Source organism: Bufo bufo, chromosome 4 (assembly GCF_905171765.1).
Source record: "Bufo bufo chromosome 4, aBufBuf1.1, whole genome shotgun sequence".
Taxonomy (NCBI): Eukaryota; Metazoa; Chordata; class Amphibia; order Anura; family Bufonidae; genus Bufo; species Bufo bufo.
In genome coordinates, this window is record NC_053392.1 from 562,868,817 (window position 1) to 562,891,236 (window position 22,420).

Sequence of the window (22,420 nt, forward strand, 5' to 3'; positions counted from 1 at the left end):
AGGTTATTTTGGCTCAAACTGACCATCTCATCTTCAGTCTATGAAACACAGATACATCCAGAGGACGGAAATTAAATTTCTTTGGGATACCATTCTGCTGACAAATTATTTGCTGCTCGAAAGACTAAAAGTTATAGTAATTTAAAAGAACTGTTAATGCACTTTACTTAAAATGGCTAGAGATGAGCGAAATTTAGAAAAATTAGATTTAGCAACTTCGGAGAAGTTAGCCAAGAAATTCGATCCATTACAAATTAATTCATCACGAATCACTGTAAATCAGGGTCCATGTTGCAGTGAAGAAATGTGTGGCCAATTAGCCTGTAGCTACCGTTCATTTAATAATGAAGACCGCACTGTATAGTCCTTCTTCATTGTTAATGGCCGTGTGGCACCTTTAATGAACCAACAGGGGCTGTTGCTGGTATGGGATTTCTCTGGTTAGGTGGAAGCAAAGCATGCAAATTATTGCTGTTCTTAGCTCCTGCAGGTTATTTGACAGTAAAAACGGAATAATAATCAGCTCTGGCATACCCACTTCTCCAACCCCAGCGCTCTTCTGCCCTACAGGTGGGAGCCCTTTTTTTGTCATCTGCTTTTCCTCATTTTTCACATCATATAATAGTGATGAGAATATGTCTGTCACGGCGGGGCGAGGGGGAAACCCCCCGCCGTGCAATGGCGGTGGCTGCTAGCCAGATAGCAGGGAACAGGGAGTAAAGTCACCTCCTAATGCAACCCTAGGTTCTCCCTAGACTCCTAGCGCATGAGCCGCCTCAGATGGTAAAGGGGCTCATGCTCACTGACCTAGGACCCTGGGAATCCCGGCTGTGCCCTAATCCTGAAGACAGGGCAGAGACCACCCTTTCATCCTTCACCACGGATGAATGGTATCTCCTGAAGCCCAGCAACTGACCACCAACTAGACAGGGCCACAGCCGAACGACAGGTAAGTACATAAGACAACAGACAACAAAAGTTATCAGGACTTACCTGTCGCTGACGAGATGGACCGGAAACTCACAGTCTAGCTGTTTGCTTAAACCCCTCCAGGAAAGCAAGCCCCATTCGGAGCACACACACCAGCAAACAAGGCCCACACCATACAACATACACCACAGGTGGGGAAGGGTAAACAGAAGCAAGCCGGAGGGGAAGCAAATATAGCAAATAACGGTGGCTCACACAGACATAATCACAACAGCCCAGGAGCAGAGCTCCACACCAAGCTGACAACAAAATACAAACTGAACTCATGCTCCACCACGCCAACATATAAGGAGGCCTGAGGTCACACCCACCACACCTACCAAACACACCTTAACCCCATTTACACCAAAGCAGGGAAAACACCTTTACAAATACACGTTGCCGGAGGCAACAACATGCAAGGCAACCATGTCACGGCACACACCACAAAGGCCGTGACACTGCCCCGCATGCAGACACAGCAACACGTTGCCGCAGTCAACAGCAAGCGTGGCCAAGTGTCACAGCGCACATCAAAGGCCGTGACAATGTCATCGGGAACATCCAGCTCGTCCTCTTTCTGTATCTTGTTGACTTTTCTAGGACATGGAGACTTTGAAGGATGATTTGGAAGAAGTAAAGCCAGCAAAAGATGAGGATGATCATCATTAAGACCTGGCTCCCCCTAAGGTGTGCAGACTGGATGGTATTAGTTGGCATACTGGCACCAGAATAATAAAGGCTTCCATCTTATTGGTATTGAATTACATTTACAACTGATGTAGTAATAAGTAAGTGTAGGAATAAATAAATAAAACTGACGCAGAATAAGTCTCCCTGGAGACTCCCTCTTCAATATTCTTCTATTAATAATTTTCCGCAACACTGTCCCTAGCATATGAGCGCTTGTCATGTCTCTTCCTATGCCCAGCTCACAGAACAATAGCGGAGACCGAACGGGATGAGTATTTTATAGGGCTGTGACATCACAGGTGATGAATATCTGCAGACTGACTGGCTGCACGGCATTATGGGTGATCTCGCTTTCCTGGGCTTCTTACTTTCACTTTGTAACTTTTGCAGCTGTCATTTTAGGAAAAACTGATTAGTTACCATTAGTGTTGATCGAGCACCATAGTGCTCGGGTGCTCAGGCCGAACACATCAGGATGCTCAGGTGCTCTACCAAGCAACCGAGTATAATGGAAGTCAATGGGAGAACCCGAGCATTAAACCAGGCACCACCTGCTCTGAAGCGGAGAGGGTGCCTGCCTGGTTCATATGAAAAGGTTAGAAATTAATGTAAACACCACCGAAATGGTTCGGGAACTGCATGGGGAGGATGTCTGGATGCATCTTGGACTCCCAGGTCGCTGCTGGGAACGATGTTGTCCGAGTAGTACTCCACTTTTACAGACTAACAATAATACGCACAAAACTATAATTGATTTTAGAGGAAACATTGTTAGGAAACATTCTTTCCTGTATATTTACTTTTATATAAAGTGCAAGTGCTGCCAAAAATTACAAGTAAGAGGCACTCTGATACAACCTGTATATCACATAAAGGAGGGCCTCATTCACATTGTGGTACAATTGTTCAGGTAGTGGGACTCCTACACTCATAAAGCCTATGCACTAAGTGAAGGGGGTGCCAAAAATTACTAGGAACCGGCACTACAATACACCCTTTTGTTACACATAAAGGAGGGCATCATACACAGTCTAGAAAAATTATGATTGATGGACTGCTGGTGACCCTCATAAACATGCCTGCTGATCCGACCATCTAAAACATTGTGGACGAGGGCCTTCTGCCGCTTTGGTGACTCTAGATAACCTGGGGCTGATCGCACGTCCCCGTGACGATCCATTTGGATGTCTGCCCTATTAACTTTTGATGTTATTTTCAGCGCCAACCATGGTGACCACAGGTAAGGGGGAATTAGTGTTTGATTCTGGAGAGGGAGCCTGAGAAACGGCTACGGCTACCACATCCAAGCAAGGCAGCATGGGTGCAAATTACCTATTAAGTATAATTAGGTGACGGCCTGCAAGTGAGCTGACCCTGTAAAAGACTGTAGGTAATGCCTGCAGGTGAGCTGACCCTGTAAAAATCTATATGCGAGGGCCTGCAGGTGATCTGACCCTCTAAAAAATTATATGCGAGGGCCTGCTGCTGAGCTGACCCTCTAAAACATTATGGTTGAGGGCCTGTTGCTGAGCTGAACATTAAAAAAATGTACAGTGTTCAAAGCAGGCCGGGTCGCCTGAATACTTCAGCTAGGAATAGTGGAATAGGACTCCGTTTCTATTTTGTTGGTTTATGGAACTGGGGCCATGAGTAAGAGGGACGGCCGGGGGCATCTGTATTGCACCGCTAGAGGTGAAATTCTTGGACCGCCGCAAGACAAACCAAAGTGAAAGCATTTGCCAAGAATGTTTTCATTAATCAAAAACGAAATTCGGAGGTTCGAAGACGATCAGATACCGTCGTCGTTCCGATCATAAACGATGACGACTGCCGATCCGGCTGCGTTATTCCCATGAGCCGCCGAGCTGCTTCCGGGAAACAAAAGTCTTCGGGTTCCGGGGGGAGTATGGTTTCAAAGCTGACAAAGTACACTGTATGTCACAGATAAAGGGCACATGTTACACTGCAGATGTGGCCCTGGTAAGGTTACTGTCAGAAGCGGACACCGTCTACGGAAAAATTGCACTGTATGTCACAGATACATTTTTGAAGCGCACACGTTACACTTCAGATGTGGCCCTTGCAAGTTTACTGTCAGAAGCGGACACCGTCTACGGAAAAATTACAATGTATGTCACAGAATTTTTTTTAAGCGCACACGCTACACTGCAGATGTGGCCCTGGTAAGGTCACTGTCCCCAGCGGACAACGTCTACAGAAAAAGTACACTGGATGTCACAGATATTTTAGGGATGCGCACACTTTACACAGGAGATGTGGCGCAGCTAATCTCACTGTCCGCACCGGACACCGTCTATTGAAAAAGTACACTGGATGTCACAGATATTTTACGGATGCACACACTTTATACAGGAGATGTGGCGCAGCTAATCTCACTGTCCGCACCGGACACCGTCTATTGAAAAAGTACACTGGATGTCACTGATATTTTAGGGATGCACACACTTTACACAGGAGATGTGGCGCAGCTAATCTCACTGTCCGCACCGGACACCGTCTATGGAAAAAGTACACTGGATGTCACAGATATTTTAGGGATGCACACACTTTACACAGGAGATGTGGCACAGATAATTTAACTGTCCGCAGCGGACTCCGTCTATGGAAAAAGTACACTGGATGTCACTGATATTTTAGGGATGTGCACACTTTACACAGAAGATGTGGCGCGAATAATTTAACTGTCTGCAGGGGCCTATTACAAGATATTTAGCGCAGGATTCACTAAAAATATATATTGCTGCTGTCACACACAATAGTCCTCAAAAGGACTTTTGGGTCTCTGAAAAGTTTTTTTGTATAAAAGTCTTCCTATTTTACTCCCTACACTGTCTCTCCCTTCCTATGCACAGCTCTCCCTAACACTAAGCAATTTATCGCAGGTTGCTCTACAAACATATACCGTATTGCTGCTGTGACACACAATAGTCCTTACAAGGACTTTTGGGTCTCTGAAACGTTTTTGTACAAAGAAATTATACAATTACACTCCCTACACTCTCTGTCTCTTCCTATGATCAGCTCTCTCTGACTACGAATGAGTCGAACATGCTTTCCGGCCAGCTAATCACTGTAATGTCAGTACCAAACATGGCTACTGGCATTACAGTGAGAGCAGTACTCACCTGCACGTTTATTGGCTGTGTAGCAGCCAAGAAACGTGCGAGGAGGAGACTCGAGCATGGCACTCAAGCACATGCAGTACTCGGCCGAGTACCGCCATGTGCAGAGCATCGAGATGCTTGAGCCGAACAGGTGTTCGGCTGAGCATGCTCAATCATCACTAGTTACCATGAAGCCCAAGGAAATTCAGATTCATTGTGAATCTAAGTTTTCCTAAACTTCAGACCAAATTCCGCTTTGAATGCTTTGCTTCGCTCAACACTAAAAATGGCTATAAAAGAAGAATCATTACTTACCAGGTAGAAGTCAAAGCAAGTTTTTAATGAAAATATAAATTGTAGAAACAAATTGCATAAATTATTTTTAGGCCTAAATCATATAGTAATACTAATAATACTACTATTACTATAGTACATGTACAGTATATGGAAATGTCCACTTGACAGACCTGTAAATAATAATAATTTTATAGGTTACACAAAGAAAAAAAAAAAAACAGCAGAAGTCAATCTTACTGCACTATATATAACATATCTTTTGCCCTATAAAACACACTCCCCCCCCCAAACTGAAATGAAAGGAAAACAAATTACTCCATTTACCAATTACCATAAATAATGTGTTCACTATATTGTACAAGTTATTATGATTACAGTGTTACCTTATACGGTTTTGTGATGTTGTGATGTCTCATACTAAGGATGTTACAAAAAACTATAATGATTTTTGCTTTGTTATTACTTTAATAAAAATAACTTTGCAGAAAATTTTAATTTTTTCCATAAAATAAACAAAGCTGGAAAGTAAAAAAAAAAATTCTGCCATACCTTTTACTATAAAGATTATTCCGCAGGTCTCAGTGAGATTTAAACCCCAAGCTATCTATTCAGTGGGTAGTAGTGATGAGCGGCATAGGCAAAATTCGAATTTGCAATATTTTGCACATTTTTAGCCGAATATTCGCTATAAATTTTCAAATTTGAGAATTTGCGATCTCCAGTCATTATTTACTTGATTGCGAAAATCGGCAATGTAATATATTTGCGATAAAAATTTGCCGTTAGAATATTTGCGATCAACACTAATGGGTAGGCAACTTTCATATTTGTTGCTAGGGATGTTGGTAAGTGCCGATATTCACAATAAATTTGCGATAAATTCACAATAAATTCACGATTAGAATATTCGCAATCAGCACTATTCGCGAATACGAGTATATAGCACTAATTCTAAATATTCCCGAATTCTTGAAGTGGCGATATTTCCAATTTGAATATTCGCGCTCAACATTAGTAGGCAGCTGCCCAAACAATTCATCTATAGTAAAGCTCTGCTGTGAAAATTTGATATTTTTAAGCTTTAGTTTTACTTTTTATAATAAATATCACAAAATGCGGGAAGTTCCTCTTCCTGTGGCAGCTTCTGATTGACTTAAAAAATGATCCTCATGATAAACCTCCCTCTATAGTCAGTTTTGCAGAAATCTATGTTGCTGTAGTTTGGGCCAAATTTATCAAATCTCGAACAATGTTTGATAAATCCAGTGCATCTTTAAGTCTAAAGGCTTTATTAGACAGCCCAATTCTGCTGGCGATTGTCAGGAAGGAAGCATTCCTTCCTTGCAATCGCCTGTTCGCAAGTGGAGGAGACTACTGCTATTACATGCAGTGATCTCCTCCACAGCATGGGGAGAAGTGATCATTATACCATCTCTCATCCTCATGCTGTCCAGTTGTTTGCCGCCAGCAGATCGTGATTAGACACTATGATCTGCCGCCTGCAAAGAATGATTTTTTAACCAGTAAAAAGATTTGGATTGCCCGATGTACGAGTGTCTGCTCGTTCAACAGGCAATTATCAGCAGTATAAGACTGCCAGATGATCGCTAACGAGCCTTACTATGAACGTTCATTAGCGATCATATGCAGACATCCCAACCTGCAAAAACTCATTTCAGGGAGGTGCACTTCTCATTTCAGGGAGTTTTTTTTTTTTTTTTTTTTCACGAACTTTTTATTACATTTTCCAAACATAATCAGTATCTGCACACTTTGCTCTATGGTGTGGAGGACGGGGCTCATTACCCTGTATATGATTAAAGGGATTCTGTCACCACCTATAAGCCCTGTGAGCTAAACATCTGCTCATGTCCAGGTAGCATTCTGATTTCTAAGGTGGCCTTATAGAAGCTATTTGTGGCTTTATTCTGCGGAAAAACAGGTTTTACTAACCTGTCAATCATTGAATTAAGGTGCCCAAGCAGGGGAGGTCTGTGGATGCATGGTGCCCGCCGCACGCATCGCCGTTCGTGCCCAGCGCCGCCTCTCCCTCCCTCCCCCTCCTCCCGCTTTGAGATCCCGCGCGTTCGCACAGGCTCAGCCTGATGCGCCGTTGCGGACTGCTGGCATCGGCTTCTTCTTGCACTGTGCGCACGCGCCGAGAAGGGGGCACTGCTACAGGTTGCCGGAAAGGTTTACTGCGAGTAAACTAGAGATGGGAAGTTCGGATCTTTCACATGAATTGGTTCACTCGCTGAGCTGACAAGAAGCAAGTGAACCGAAGCTTAGGTTGCGCAATGCGCATGCGCGGATGCTTCCATTCACTTGCTGACTCGCTGAGTCGGCTCTTAGTCTGAGTCAGGAAGTTTATTCTTTAAAACCCTGTGTGTAATTATCTACCCCACTGTAGGAAAAAAACAAGCATCCGGGGGGGGGTGAATTTAACACTGGGGTAAATAATATAATTAAAATGGAGGGTTAAATGTGTAAATGTTTTTAAAAAAAATACATCTCTCTCAATAGTTATATAGCTACTGAATGAGACAGAAGAAGGGATGCCTTTAACATATAGATCTCCTTGAGAAGCCAATTTGACCCTAAAGGGTTAATTCAACCTGTAATCTAAACTCTGTCCTGTCACTTCTCTTATCTCTCTGCTCTGCTATCAGTAAACCTTTCCGGGAGATATTGTCTCACATGCGGGTGTCAGGGAGCCGCTATCTAATAGCGGGAGACTCCCTGAACTTCAGGGAGACTTGAGATCCCTGTCATATATCAAAAAATCTGCAGGTGTAAAACAGGGGGTACTTTCAAACTAGCATTCTGTCCTAGGGACTCAATACTGGAAAAGAACTGATCAGTTTTATCCTTGTGCATTCTGAATGGAGAGTAATCCATTCAGGATGTCTTCAGTTCAGTCTTTTTGCCTTTTCAGGACGGAGATAATACTGCAGCATGTTTTATCTCCGTCCAAAATTTAGGAACACTTGCTGGAATGCAGGATAATTTTTTCCCATTTAAAAAGGCATTAATGCCGGATCCGGTAATTAAAACGGATCCAGAATTGCGGTCTGCGCATGCTCAGACCGCAAAAAATAAATAAAAAAATAAATGCCGGATCTGTTTTTCCGGATGACACTGGAGAGACAGATCCAGCATTTCAATGCATTTGTCAGACGGATCAGGATCCTGATCTGTCTGACGACTGCCATCAGTTTGCATACGTTTTGACGGATCCGGCAGGCAGTTCCGGCGATGGAACTGCCTACCGGAATTCTCTGCTACAAGTGTGAAAGTACCCTTAAACAGGACCTTTCACCACTCTTGACATGTCTGTTTTAATAGCTACATGCATTCCCCATGTAATAACAATTCTGGAACATCTATTCTTATGGCTCTATGATGTGCCATTCCTTTATTATTTCTACTAGAAGTTATATATGAATTGCTATTAGCCTTCAGTAAGGGTACAGAGGGGAGGTAACCAGTTGGGGGGGGGGGTGCCTGCACAGACTCACTCTATCCAATCAGTGCTGCGATTTTCAGACTGTGCAGGGACACACCCCTAACTTGTTACCTCCCCTTTGTACCCTTACTGAAGGCTAATAGTAATTTATTCATAACTTCTATCAGGAATAATAAAGGAATGGCACATCATAGAGACATAATAAAAGATTCTCCGAATTGTTATTACATGGGGAAAGCATGAAGCTATTAAAACAGACATGTCAGGAGTGGTGAAAGGTCCTCTTTAACACTGATATGTGAAAGGTCTCTCCACTTTCTACTCCACCCTTTTACTAGAGCAAGATTACAACACTTTGCAGTTGATAAGTGTGGAGTGAAACTAATTAACATATCTAGCCATGTCCACTTTCCTATCCTCTTTTCAAAACTGGAGTGAGTGGTGTAAAAAAATTCAAAATGTTGCAAAAACCCTCTTTTGTAACTTTTTGAACCCAGAATTATGGCGTGCAGGGCTTGATACATTTATCCTACAGTGCTCTCTTTTAAAAGGAATTTAATCAGTAGCTGCCATATGTATAAGGGTACATTCAGACTGCAGAAAATCCAACATGTATTTGATTTGAAATCCGTGGAAATCCTATTGCGGTTCTGACTTGAATTCATAGCTATGCTAAAGCATACTGGCCCAGAAGTTATTAAAAGGTTATTTGTTGGGACAACTGAGCTCTTCAGATACATTCACCATAATTTCTAGGAACTTTTCCCACGCCTACACAGAATATACTGTACACTAACTTACAATTGACTTTAAGACTTTTTATCTTTCCTCATCCCTTAAAGGACTTGGTCAATTATTACTGATTCGATCAAGCCACTCAAATGAAAATATAAATTATAGGCATATCCTATTATCTGATTTATTTATTTTTTATATATTTTTCTTGCCAAGTTTATGGTTAGGGTTATTATGCACCTATAGATTACATCAAAGAAAAAAGTAAAGTACAACTTAATAAGTGGAAATAGCTTTAGAAGGATACAAGCTGGTCTTAAAAATGATGAAGAAACCAGATAAAATCACAAATAATATATAGAGTCTAATGACAGCTTTAGTTGTGTTTTGTTCTGGCAGATGTTGAGATAAAGGACTTAAATGGAAAATTGATTAAAAACAAGCATTAGCAAGCCAATCTTTACTCTAATGATAACAAGTGATAAATTGGCTATTTATCAAATAGGCTTGCTGGAGTAAAGACACTGTTGTAATTCAAGATTCAATTAGCTGTCTCTTCATGTACTGTGGCAAATATTGTATCATGACATCTCTTTACCACAAATTATATACTAAGGTCATTATTTGGAGACATTATAAATTAAAGGAACCTCCCCTTGTCAACGAGAGGATTGTTAAAGGAGTTTTCTGAGATTTTTTAACTGAAGACCTATCAGTATCAGACACCCTTGACCCCTGCCATTCAGCTGTTTGAGAAGGCAGCGTTCATTGGTCACATGGCCTAGGCGCAGCTCAGCCCCATTGAAGTGAAGTGACGCTCAGGTCAAGTGACTTGGAGCGGGCTATTTAAGTCCTTGTTCACTTTGTATCTTTGCAATCAGCTGTACACTCACTGTTTGACAAAGGCACATGTATGTGCCGAAACGCGCGTCACTGCATATTATCCAGCAAATTGGAGTGCCGGTTTCTTCTTCATTGATTTACCTGGGATGACAACCGCTGACCGAGCACCCACATCGAGCACAGTGCCGCCCGACATTTTAATACAGGAATGGGTCAGAACCAGGAGGACGATATAGAACCAAATCGAAAGACGGAGGGTAGTTAAATAGCCAAGCCAGAGAGGCAGAGAGTGGTCAAAAGCAAGACAAGGTCAATAATATAAGCAACCAAATACACAGACAGAACTGGAACCGGGAGTACAGCTGGGGAATCACAGACTATCACTGGCACTGGTGTATGGCCAGGAAGGGGTTTAACCCCTTAAGGACATAGGACGTACCGGTACGCCCTATTTCCCGAGTCCTTAAGGACCAAGGACGTACCGGTACGTCCTGACTTAAAATCTGTATTCGGGCGCCCCAGGGGTTAATCGGAACGGGATTTCGGCTGAAATCATTCAGCCGGCATCCCGTAACAATGCAGGGGGGGGTCATTTGACCCCCCCCGTATCGGCGATCGCAGCAAACCGCAGGTCAATTCAGACCTGCGGTTTGCTGCGCTTTTTGCAGTTTCTGATCCCCGCGGGCCCTGACCGCGGGGATCAGAAACTTTAGAGTGGCTAAAATCTATATTTTTCACCCCCCCCCCCTGCACCCCTGCACGATTTTATGCCGGCGGGTGGTGCGGGGGGGGGGGTGTCGCAGGCGGTGGGGGCGTTGCGGGAGGCGGGCGGTGCGGCAGGCGGGATCGCGATCCCCCGCCCGCCTCCCCATGAACGATCGTTGGCTTCTAGTGGGTATACCAGGGTGCCAGCACATTGCTGGCACCCTGGTATAAACGGCTGACATCTGTGCAGATGTCAGCCGTTTAACCCTTTCCATACCGCGGTCCGTACAGACCACTGTATGGAAAAAGTTAACTGTCATCGGTCAGGGAGCTCCCTCCCTCTCCATCGGGGGGCTGCTGTGCCTTTGCAGCCCCCCGATGGAGAGGGAGAGAGCCCCCCGACAGCCCCAAGAGAGCCCCCCTCAGCTCGTGCTTACCCTTCCCCGTCTGCGAAGTTCTGAGCAGACGGGGAAGGTTCCCATGGCAACAGGACGCCTGCTCAGGCGTCCTGCTCTCCATGGTGCTGAACAGATCTGTGCTAAAAGCATAGATCTGTTCAGTGTAAGTAAAATACAGTCCAGTACAATATATATTGTACTGTACTGTATTATACAGACATCAGACCCACTGGATCTTCAAGAACCAAGTGGGTCTGGGTCACAAAAATGTAAAAAGAAGTGAAAAAAGTTAAGATAAAAAAAAAAAAATTTATCACTGAATAAAAATGAAAAAAATAAAATACACTACACATATTAGGTATCGCCGCGTCCGTAACGACCTGATCTATAAAACGGTCATGTTACTTTCCCCGCACGGTGAACGCCATAAAAATAAAAAAATAAAAACTATGAGAAAATTGAAATTTTGCCCACCTTACTTCCCAAAAAAGGTAATAAAAGTGATCAAAAAAGTTGCATGTACGCCAAAATAGTACCAATCAAACCGTCATCTCATCCCGCAAAAAATGAGACCCTACCCAAGATAATCGCCCAAAAACTGAAAAAACTATGGCTCTTAGACTATGGAAACACTAAAACATGATTTTTTTTGTTTCAAAAATGAAATCATTGTGTAAAACTTGCATAAATAAAAAAAAAGTATACATATTAGGTATCGCCGCGTCCGTATCGACCGGCTCTATAAAAATATCACATGACCTAACCCCTCAGGTGACCACCGTAAAAAAATAAAAACAAAAACGGTGTAAAAAAAGCAATTTTTTGCCATCTTATGTCACAAAAAGTGTAATAGCGAGCGATCAAAAAGTCATATGCACCCCAAAATAGTGCCAATCAAACCGTCATCTCATCCCGCAAAAAATGAGACCTATTCAAGATAATCGCCCAAAAACTGAAAAAACTATGGCTCTTAGACTATGGAGACACTAAAACATTTTTTTGGTTTTAAAAATGAAGTTATTGTATAAAACTTACATAAATAAAAAAAATAGTATACATATTAGGTATCGCCGCGTCCGTGACAACCTGCTCTATAAAATTACCACATAATAAAACCTGTCAGATGAATGTTGTAAATAACAAAAAAAAAAAAAAAACGTGCCAAAAAAGCTATTTCTTGTTACCTTGCTGCACAAAAAGTGTAATATAGAGCAACCAAAAATCATATGTACCCTAAACTAGTACCAACAAAACTGCCACCCTATCCCGTAGTTTCTAAAATGGAGTCACTTTTTTGGAGTTTCTACTCTAGGGGTGCATCAGGGGGGCTTCAAATGGGACATGGTGTCAAAAAACCAGTCCAGCAAAATCTGCCTTCCAAAAACCGTATGGCATTCCTTTCCTTCTGCGCCCTGCCATGTGCCCGTACAGCGGTTTACGACCACATATGGGGTGTTTCTGTAAACTAAAGAATAAGGGCCATAAATAATGAGTTTTGTTTGGCTGTTAACCCTTGCTTTGTAACTGGAAAAAAAATATTAAAATGGAAAATCTGCCAAAAATGTAAAATTTTGAAATTGTGTCTCTATTTTCCATTAAATCTTGTGCAACACCTAAAGGGTTAACAAAGTTTGTAAAATCAGTTTTGAATAGCTTGAGGGGTGTAGTTTCTTAGATGGGGTCACTTTTATGCAATTTCTAATCTAGGGGTGCATCAGGGGGGCTTCAAATGGGACAAGGTGTCAAAAAACCAGTCCAGCAAAACCTGCCTTCCAAAAACCAAACAGCGCACCTTTCACTCTACGCCCCGCTGTGTGGCCATACAGTAGTTTACGGCCACATATGGGGTGTTTCTGTAAACAGCAGAGTCAGGGCAATAAAGATACAGTCTTGTTTGGCTGTTAACCCTTGCTCTGTTAGTGGAAAAAATGGGTTAAAATTGAAAATTAGGCAAAAAAATGAAATTCTCAAATTTCATCCCCATTTGCCAATAACTCTTGTGCAACACCTAAAGGGTTAACGACGTATGTAAAATCAGTTTTGAATACCTTGAGGGGTGTAGTTTCTTAAATGGGGTCACTTTTAGGGAGTTTCTCCTCTAGGGGTGCATCAGGGGGCTTCAAATGGGACATGGTGTCAAAAAACCAGTCCATAAAAACCAGCCTTCCAAAAACCATACGGCGCACCTTTCACTCTACGCCCCGCTGTGTGGCCGTACAGTAGTTTACGGCCACATATTGGGTGTTTCTGTAAACGGCAGAGTCAGGGCAATAAAGATACAATCTTGTTTGGCTGTTAACCCTTGCTTTGTTAGTGGAAAAAATGGGTTAAAATTAAAAATTAGACAAAAAAATGAAATTCTCAAATTTCCTCCCCATTTGCCAATAACTTTTGTGCAACACCTAAAGGGTTAACAATGTATGCAAAATCAGTTTTGAATACCTTGAGGGGTGTAGTTTCTTAGATGGGGTCATTTTTGGGTGGTTTCTATTATGTAAGCCTCGCAAAGTGACTTCAGACCGGAACTGGTCCCTAAAAATTGAGTTTTTGTAAATTTCTGAAAAATTTCAAGATTTGCTTCTAAACTTTTAAGCCTTGTAACATCCCCAAAAAATAAAATATCATTCCCAAAACAATTCAAACATGAAGTAGACATATGGGGAATGTAAAGTCATCACAATTTTTGGGGGTATTACTATGTATTACAGAAGTAGAGGAAACTGAAACTTTGAAATTTGCAAATTTTTCCAAATTTTTGGTAAATTAGGTATTTTTTTGTGCAAAAAAAATAATTTTTTTGACTTCATTTTACCAGTGTCATGAAGTACAATATGTGACGAAAAAACTATCTCAGAACGGCCTGGATAAGTCAAAGCGTTTTAAAGTTATCAGCACTTAAAGTGACACTGGTCAGATTTGCAAAAAATGGCCTGGTCCTTAAGGTGAAAATGAGCCCGGTCCTTAAGGGGTTAAATAGAGCTTTGAGTCCTAGGATCAAAATCTGATAGGTCATGACTCGGCACTCCATTAGTCAGAACAATAGCACAGGAATAGATCAGCTGAGTAATCAGCTCACTGCTAGTCTCCCCCAGCACTTGTCCACTGTGGGGAGAAAGAGCATTGCGTCCTGATGCTAAGGACTTGGTCACACCACCAGGGTGAACGTGTCAATACAGCGCATCCCGGGGGGCCCGTGCCTGGCGGCTCATCTCACCTGGCGCGGCCGCTCTGAAGCCAGAGACTGCAGCGCTTGAGCCCGGAAAGGTAAGTTCATGACACAGTGGCTGTACAATGTATGGCGCTGTGCTTACTGAGCTCAGTGAAGGCAGCAGTGCTACTGTGAGTGTCGGTACCTTCTCAAAAAGCTGATCAGCGGTGGTCCTGAGTTTTGGATTCCCACCCATCAGATACCAAAGACGATCGTCAGTAAAAAAATCTTGGAAAACTTCTTTAATGTGTGGAACCATATTTCTTGTGCAGATAATAAATCTACATAAGGCTAATTCTTCAGAGCCTTTATGGCGTCCCATTGGGCTCCATACTACAAGTGTCTGTACCTTCATAGACATGGAGTCCAATCGACTGTGCCACAGTTTTGCTACAACAATCTATTCATGCCTTTGCCATACATGCCTTTGCGGGTGCCTTTTTATGGTACTAATAGCACCATATTATGGCAGTGGAAAAGCCACTTTCAAAGACACTTTGAGGCACATTTATTAAGTCTGACGTTTTGGACGGTGGTCTTAATAAAGCCCTAAGCTGGGGGTGGATCCGCCGAAGTTATGAAGACGCACCGGTCTCTCCATAACATTGGCACATACTGCATCATTTCTAAATGTAACACAGCTTCCTAGCCGTCTTACATTTAGACCTTTTTCTACGACTGAAACAGGTGTAGAAAATGGTAAATCAGATGGTGCTGCCGGCCCGTCCCCTTTCCCTCCACCCCCACTTATTTAGACCTGGCGTGAGTGGAGCGAAGTCGCAAATTGTGGCACAAATTTATGTTCACACAGTGGTGATAGAGACCTGTAGACACTCCACATGCTACCATGTGGGACCAACATAATCAACCTCTTTATAATACACATATAATGGAACATGCTACAATATTTATGATAAAAGATTTTACTTGAATCCATGAGAATAAATCTGGTTTCCTCATGGCAGTCCATGTATCTGAGCTTCAAGATTATACTAAGTGAAACTGCAGCACATAGCCAATGATTCACTTTCACGTTACTTCTATACTACCGCTAACATATTCCACAGCCCGATATACAGATTGCAATTATTTGTTTTCGTATGAGACTTATAGTGTCATTTCCTTATCTCACACCAGAGCCAATGTTATATGAAATTAATTAAGTCTCAGCACAGTCTGAGAGGAAACCGGAGTACCGCACCTGAAAGAAACCCATATGATTACAGAGAGAACATACTGTACAAGCTCAATGCAGATGTGATTGCACCTGGTTATTAAAGTCGACAGCTACTTTCAGCACGAGACCCCTGTGCAAGTATATGGGCCTCATGTTTTCCATTAGTTTAGCACAGAGCACCCTAGATCTCCATAACAGTCTACCAGTATCTATAAGCAGGGGCGGATTGGTAATTTAAAGTCAACCATGAAAAAAAAAAGAAACTAAAATTGGCCCCAAACTGTAGGGAGGCCTAACATTTCAGTAGGCAGGGCCAACATGCATAGGCAGGACCAGCAATACCACAGAGGGGCAGTATACTGTGCTACACTTTGGTATTTAGTTCTACAGCAGAGCCAAATACCCCAGTGGAGCCCAAAATACTATTCCAGCAGAACCAAACACCACACTGCAGCACACTATGCTGCCCAAGCAGAATCCAACACCATAGTGCAGCACAATATACTGCCCCAGTTCAGGACAATATGCTTTTCAAGCAGAACTTCTTCTATTTGATTTTGCTGCAGAACCATCTACCAATGTACAGAACAATATAATCCCTCAGCAGTACAAAATACCTCCCGAGAAGCTGCCTCTCTGTGGTGGCCAGCACCAGCTACCATGTTCTGCGCTCCTCCTGCAGTTGTCTCTAATTACAACATGAAGGAAGGGGCTGAGCAGCTGAGATATGGACCAGAGCAGCAAGCCACCCCTGCCATCTTCTCTGATGTACATGTTCTCTCTCCTTACAGGTAAAACTCAAAAAATTTGAATATTGTGCAAAAGTTCATTTATTTCAGTAATGCAACTCAAAAGGTGAAACTAACATATGAGATAGACTCATTACATGCAAAGCGAGATATTTCAAGCCTTTGTTATAATTTGGATGATTATGGCTTACAACTTATGAACACCCCAAATTCACAATCTCAGAAAATAAGAATATTACATGAAATCAATAAAAAAAGGATGTTAAATAGAAAAATGTAGGACCTCTGAAAAGTACATGTTCTCTCTCCTTACAGGTAAAACTCGAAAAATTTGAATATTGTGCAAAAGTTCATTTATTTCAGTAATGCAACTCAAAAGGTGAAACTAATATATGAGATAGACTCATTACATGAAAAGCAAGAAATTTCAAGCCATAATTTGGATGATTATGGCTTATAGTTTATGAAAACCCCAAATTCACAATCTCAGAAAATTTGAATATTGTGAAAAGGTTCAATATTCTAGGCTCAAAGTGTCACACTCTAGTCGGCTAATTAATCCATACCGCTTAGCAAAGGGTTCCTGAGCCTTTAAATTGTCTCTCAGTCTGGTGCAGTAGGAATCACAATCATGGGAAAGAATGATGACCTGACAGTTGTGCAGAAAACCATCATTGACACCCTCCATAAGGAAAGAAAGCCTCAAAGGGTAATTGCAGAAGAAGTTGGATGTTCCCAAAGTGCTGTATCAAAGCACATTAATAGAAAGTTATGTGGACGGGACAAGTGTGGAAGAAAAAGGTGCACAAGCAGCAGGGATGACCGCAGCCTGGAGAGGATTGTCAGGAAAAGGCCATTCAAAAGTGTTGGGGACTTTCACAAGGAGTGGCCTGAGGCTGTAGTTAGTGCATCAAGAGCCACCACACACAGACAGATCCTGGACATGGGCTTCAAATGTCACATTCCTCTTGTCAAGCCTCTCCTGAACAGCAAACAACTTCAGAAGCGTCTTACCTGGGCAAAAGAAAAAAAGAACTGGTCTGTTGCTCAGTGGTCCAAAGTCCTCTTTTCTGATGAGAGCAAATTTTTCATCTTATTTGGAAATCAAGGACCCAGAGTCTGGATGTAGAATCGAGAGGCATACAATGCAAGATGATTGAAGTCCAGTGTGAAGTTTCCACAGTCTGTGTTGATTTGGGGAGCCATGCCATCTGCTGGTATTGGTCCACTGTGCTTTATTACATTAAGTCCAGAGTAAACACAGCCATCTACCAGGAGATTTTGGAGCATGCTTCCTTCTGCAGACAAGCTTTATGGAGATGATGACTTCATTTTCCAGCAGGACTTGGCACCTGCACACACTGCCAAAAGTACCAAAACCTGGTTCAATGACCATGGGATTACTGTGCTTGATTGGCCTGCAAACTCGCCTGACCTGAACCCCATAGAGAATCTATAGGGCATTGCCAAGAGAAAGATGAGAGACATGAGACGGGACAATGCAGAAGAGCTGAAGGCTGCTATTGAAGCATCCTGGTCTTCCATAACACCTCAACAGTGCTATAGGCTGATAGCATCCATGCCACGCCGCAGGGGCAGTAATTGATGCAAAAGGGGCCCAAACCAAGTACTGAGTACATATGCATGATTATACTTTTCAGAAGTCTTACATTTTTCTATTTAACATTCTTTTTTTATTGATTTCATGTAATTTTCTTATTTTCTGAGATTGTGAATTTGGGGTGTTCATAAGTTGTAAGCCATAATCATCCAAATTAGCCTTGAAATATCTCGCTTTGCATGTAATGAGTCTATCTCATATATTAGTTTTACCTTTTAAGTTGCATTACTGAAATAAATAAACTTTTGCACAATATTCAAATTTTTCGAGTTTTACCTACTGTATATATTCTCCATTTGGTGAAGACATCTTTTAGCCACGTCTTGTCTCTGCAGAGTTTTCCACACAGACATTTTAGATTCCTCACTTTTGCATTATTCTCCCCGTCTTTTCAACACAAACTCCACATCCCTGTACCCCAACACTGTGATACTGCAACCACCCCCAATACCCTACCTGATGTGCTCTTCAATGCCGCCAAATACTATACTGCAGGAAAAATAGTGCCCCCTAATGGTAGGGTAAGGCGTGCCCCCTTATGTGGTGGACCACTGTGCAGCTGCAAACGTTGTACATATGGAATGTTCTCACAAGTGGAGCAACACAATATTGCCACAAAATGCTTTCTGGCACTTGCAAAAAAAAAAAAAGATGATACAGTCAAATTCCTGTAATCGAGCACCTGAGATAATCTAACACTTGTTTCTACCACGGAACTACACTGATAAGCTATAACTTATGAAGTTCAGTGCGATAAGGTCATGCTGTCACAATCAGTGTGGGCGGGGGACTCCACACTGAACACAAGAAGAAAGGGGAACAGTAACTGGGCCTCGGAACTAGGGAAGAAACAGGTCACCTCCTAGACAACCCTAATCCGGGCCCTGACTACCTATCAATATGAATAGACCTTGAAGGTAGGAATATTCATAAGCAGTATACCTAGGCCCTTATTTCCCTATAAGGCCCTGGAATAAGTATAGGACCAGAGACAACCCATTCCTCCCCAGATGGACGAATGGAAGTCTCTGTCTCAGGCCCAGATACAACAACAGGGAATATAACAAATACAAACAAACACGACACTTAACTCCTGTAGAGATGGAAGAACAGGAACACCAGAGAGGATCTCACACCAGCTCAGACAAAACCCAAATTAAGCTATCAACCGCATAGTCAGAAGGGTGGGGTGAGACTGTAAAGGGTAGAAGTGATGACCACTGAGCAACATTAACCCTATCAACACCGAATCAATAGAAATATAGGAGGCTGTTAGATTCCTCCATGCTCAGCCAATCTCCTTGATTTCCTGACTTCAGTCACCTGAGGGACCGTGACACATGCACTTGATCCAATGAAAGTTCTACAATCATGTAATAAATAATGAAACACGTGGTAAAATTGCCACTGAAAAAGACTTGGCGATATTGGTGGACAGTAAATGTAACTTTAGCAACCAGTGGCAGGCAACTGCTGCCAAGGCAAATAAAAATACTGAGAAACAAAAATAAAGTTTTTCCGCTATAGAAATCACCTCGGACCACAAAATAAATATTATGTACAACTTTGGCCACCTATTTATAAGAAGGATAAAGATTTACTAGGGCGGGTGCATAAGAGGGCAACCAAGGCACATATGTAGCAGATCTAAATTTGAGACAACACATCTCATGATGATATTGCAATACCCCATATGTGGTATGTATCTGCAATTGTTCGTTATATTTTATACTAATGTCATATTATGTGTTATGTATATGCCATATGTTTCAGGAATTCTAAGGTATGGTTGGCATATGGAATGGAACTTACCATTCTATCCCCTCCCCTCCTCTTGGTCGGAGTGGGCTGGTCCAACTTCCTGCCAGGAGGAAGAGCTGTATGGAGTTAGTGGAGAGTGAGATAAGCAAGCCTGGAGTGAAGGAGGACATCCATCTGCTCCTGCTCCAAGGGCCGTGGCACTAAAGATACAGCTTGTCTGTGAGGACCAGTACTCCAGGTAGACTGTAGGGTTTCAGGCCACAGAAAATCTGCAAGCTAAATAATTTACAGACAGAATAGTGTTGAGCACCAGAACTATACAGATTCTGTTGTAGGTGAAGGAATAACATATTGCCTGCCACCATACCTAATCAGGATAGAGACACTGGACCTTGTACAGATGACAGCTGTAGGTACTATAACTCATCCTGTGAACAAAAAAGCATTTGTTGCTCTTCTACAGTATATCTGCCTGATCCTTTCACATCACCTTTTACTGCAAAGAACCCCAAGGAATGGTCAGCATGATGGAGTACACTGTGATACAACATCTCTTCAGGGCCACTACCACTCCCATCCTCTGCACCGGCTCCTCAGGGACTTGCTGCAATATCACGACACGAAAGCCATTGAAACCCATTGAAAAAGCCAATTCATATTTTGTTGCTATTGTTTACTGAATACGTTAAGAATCAAGATGAAGATTTCTTCATGGGTAATTAAGGAATAGGTGGACTGCAAAACCAAGACAGGCTAACAAACTTGCATTTATTCAGTTTAGAAAAAAATAGTTTTAGGCTGGGTCTACTCAGTGATCTTTGTTGTGACACCCATTGCACAACCGATGACCGGTGTGTACGATTGCATCCATTGGTTGCATGACAGGTGTAGCGGCCAAGATTGCCATATACCGTAGCCTTAGCTTAAAAGTGACCTAATTACAATGTACATGAATGCACATAAATGAACAGTGCAAAGTAGTAAAAAACAAACAAACACTAAAACATACTGTATATACCCACCCAATTAAAAGATTGAACTGGGATAAGCAATTAGGAAGTTCCTCTGATTTAAGAAAATATAAATAAAAAGGTCTGATTGAACGTGAAACATTGTGCGTTCTCATCTCTTTAAGGGTTTTCATATACCTTTTCATGACTATTTGGTAATCCAGAATTAGGCACCTTTTAGATCCCGTTATAGCTGGATTAAAGGAATTTTACTGTAAGGACAAGAAAATAATCATTAGAATAAAGTAGTTGCTTATAATGACAGCTTCAGTTCTATATCTTCATGAGCATCAGCAGGACAGAAAGAATACATGCAGACCAAAACAATGTTTGTTTTCTTAGCAAATTGGAAAAAAGTCGTTTTACTTTCTTTGGATTATATTGAGAACAAATGACATGAATGTGCTAGAGGCAATTTCCCTTAAATTTTTATATTTATAGAAGACTAAAGTAATTTAACTTTGGTATGGCTAAAGGGGTTCAGGCTTTCTAAGCCTGTCTTAAAGGTGTTTTGTCACTTCAGCAAGTACCATTTATCATGTAGAGGAAGTTAATGCTAATGCATTGCTACTATCCATATTGTCTCCTTTGATGGCTCGATTCATTTTTCCATCATATTATACCCTGCTCGTTTCCGTGGTTATGTCCACCCTGCAAACCATCAGTGGTGATTGTGCTTTTACACTATGGGAAAAAATGCCAGGGACCGTGGGAGCGCACATAAGCTGGTGCTTTTTTTTACAGCATGCATGCACGACCACCACTTATGGATTGCAGGGTGGTCGTAACCATGGAAAGGAGCAGTGTATAACGTGATGGAAAAATGAATCCAGCCAGCAAAGGAGGTAATATGGATAATCACAATACATTAGTAAGTGCCTTGTAATAAATTAATGTACATGATAAATACTGTGCTACTGGAGGAAGTGCCAAAGTTATGTGGGGGCACAGGCCTCTACATAACTTTGCAGCTTCCTCTAGCAGGCCGTGTAAAAGACTTAAATCTACACCAGCTCCCTTGCTGATGTAGATTTAAGCCATCTTCTACACCAAAAACGGGATTAGAAAATGATGAATGAGACAGCGTTCATCTCCTCCTGCCGGCCCTGTGTGCTGGGTAAACGGCACTGCGCAGGCGCGAGATTTATCCAGCACACAGGGCTGGCATGAGAAGACGAACGCTGGCCTTGTTAATCAAGAACGGCAGGGCGTGACTTGAGGTGGGAGAACGGAGCCTCTAGGAACAGGAGCAACGCCCCTCCTGCTCCTAGAGGATAATTTTCATATCATCAAGGTTAAAATTGTGCAGTAAGGGGTGCATCCATAAGCATAAGAATAGGAGAGTTAGGGTCTGCTGACATTAGCACATCGCTAATGTCAGCCAGTTTAATAGGTTTAATTCTGGTGACAGAAACCCTTTAATATAATTGATTTAAAAAATAAATTTGCACTGATGAAAGGTTGCTGGCCGTAGTAAGATAATAAGGCTGAAACAAGACATAAATACTTCTAATTTAATTTACCTGCAATGTTTATCTAGAAGAAGGCAAAAGATAATTGGTGACCAATATTCTTCCTTTCCAGAAAACAAAATGTCTTCCTGTCTCCAGCTAATCCCCAGATCTGTGACTTCTCCAGTAAATAGCATCTATAACTTGTACTT

General features: G+C 42.1%; 1 protein-coding gene across 3 annotated transcripts in view; it reads left to right on the forward strand.

Annotated features, from left to right (window-relative positions):
- The window catches only part of FSHR (follicle stimulating hormone receptor), a 473,968-nt gene that overhangs the window by 159,345 nt on the left and 292,203 nt on the right, over positions 1-22,420 (forward strand). The window lies entirely within an intron of this gene.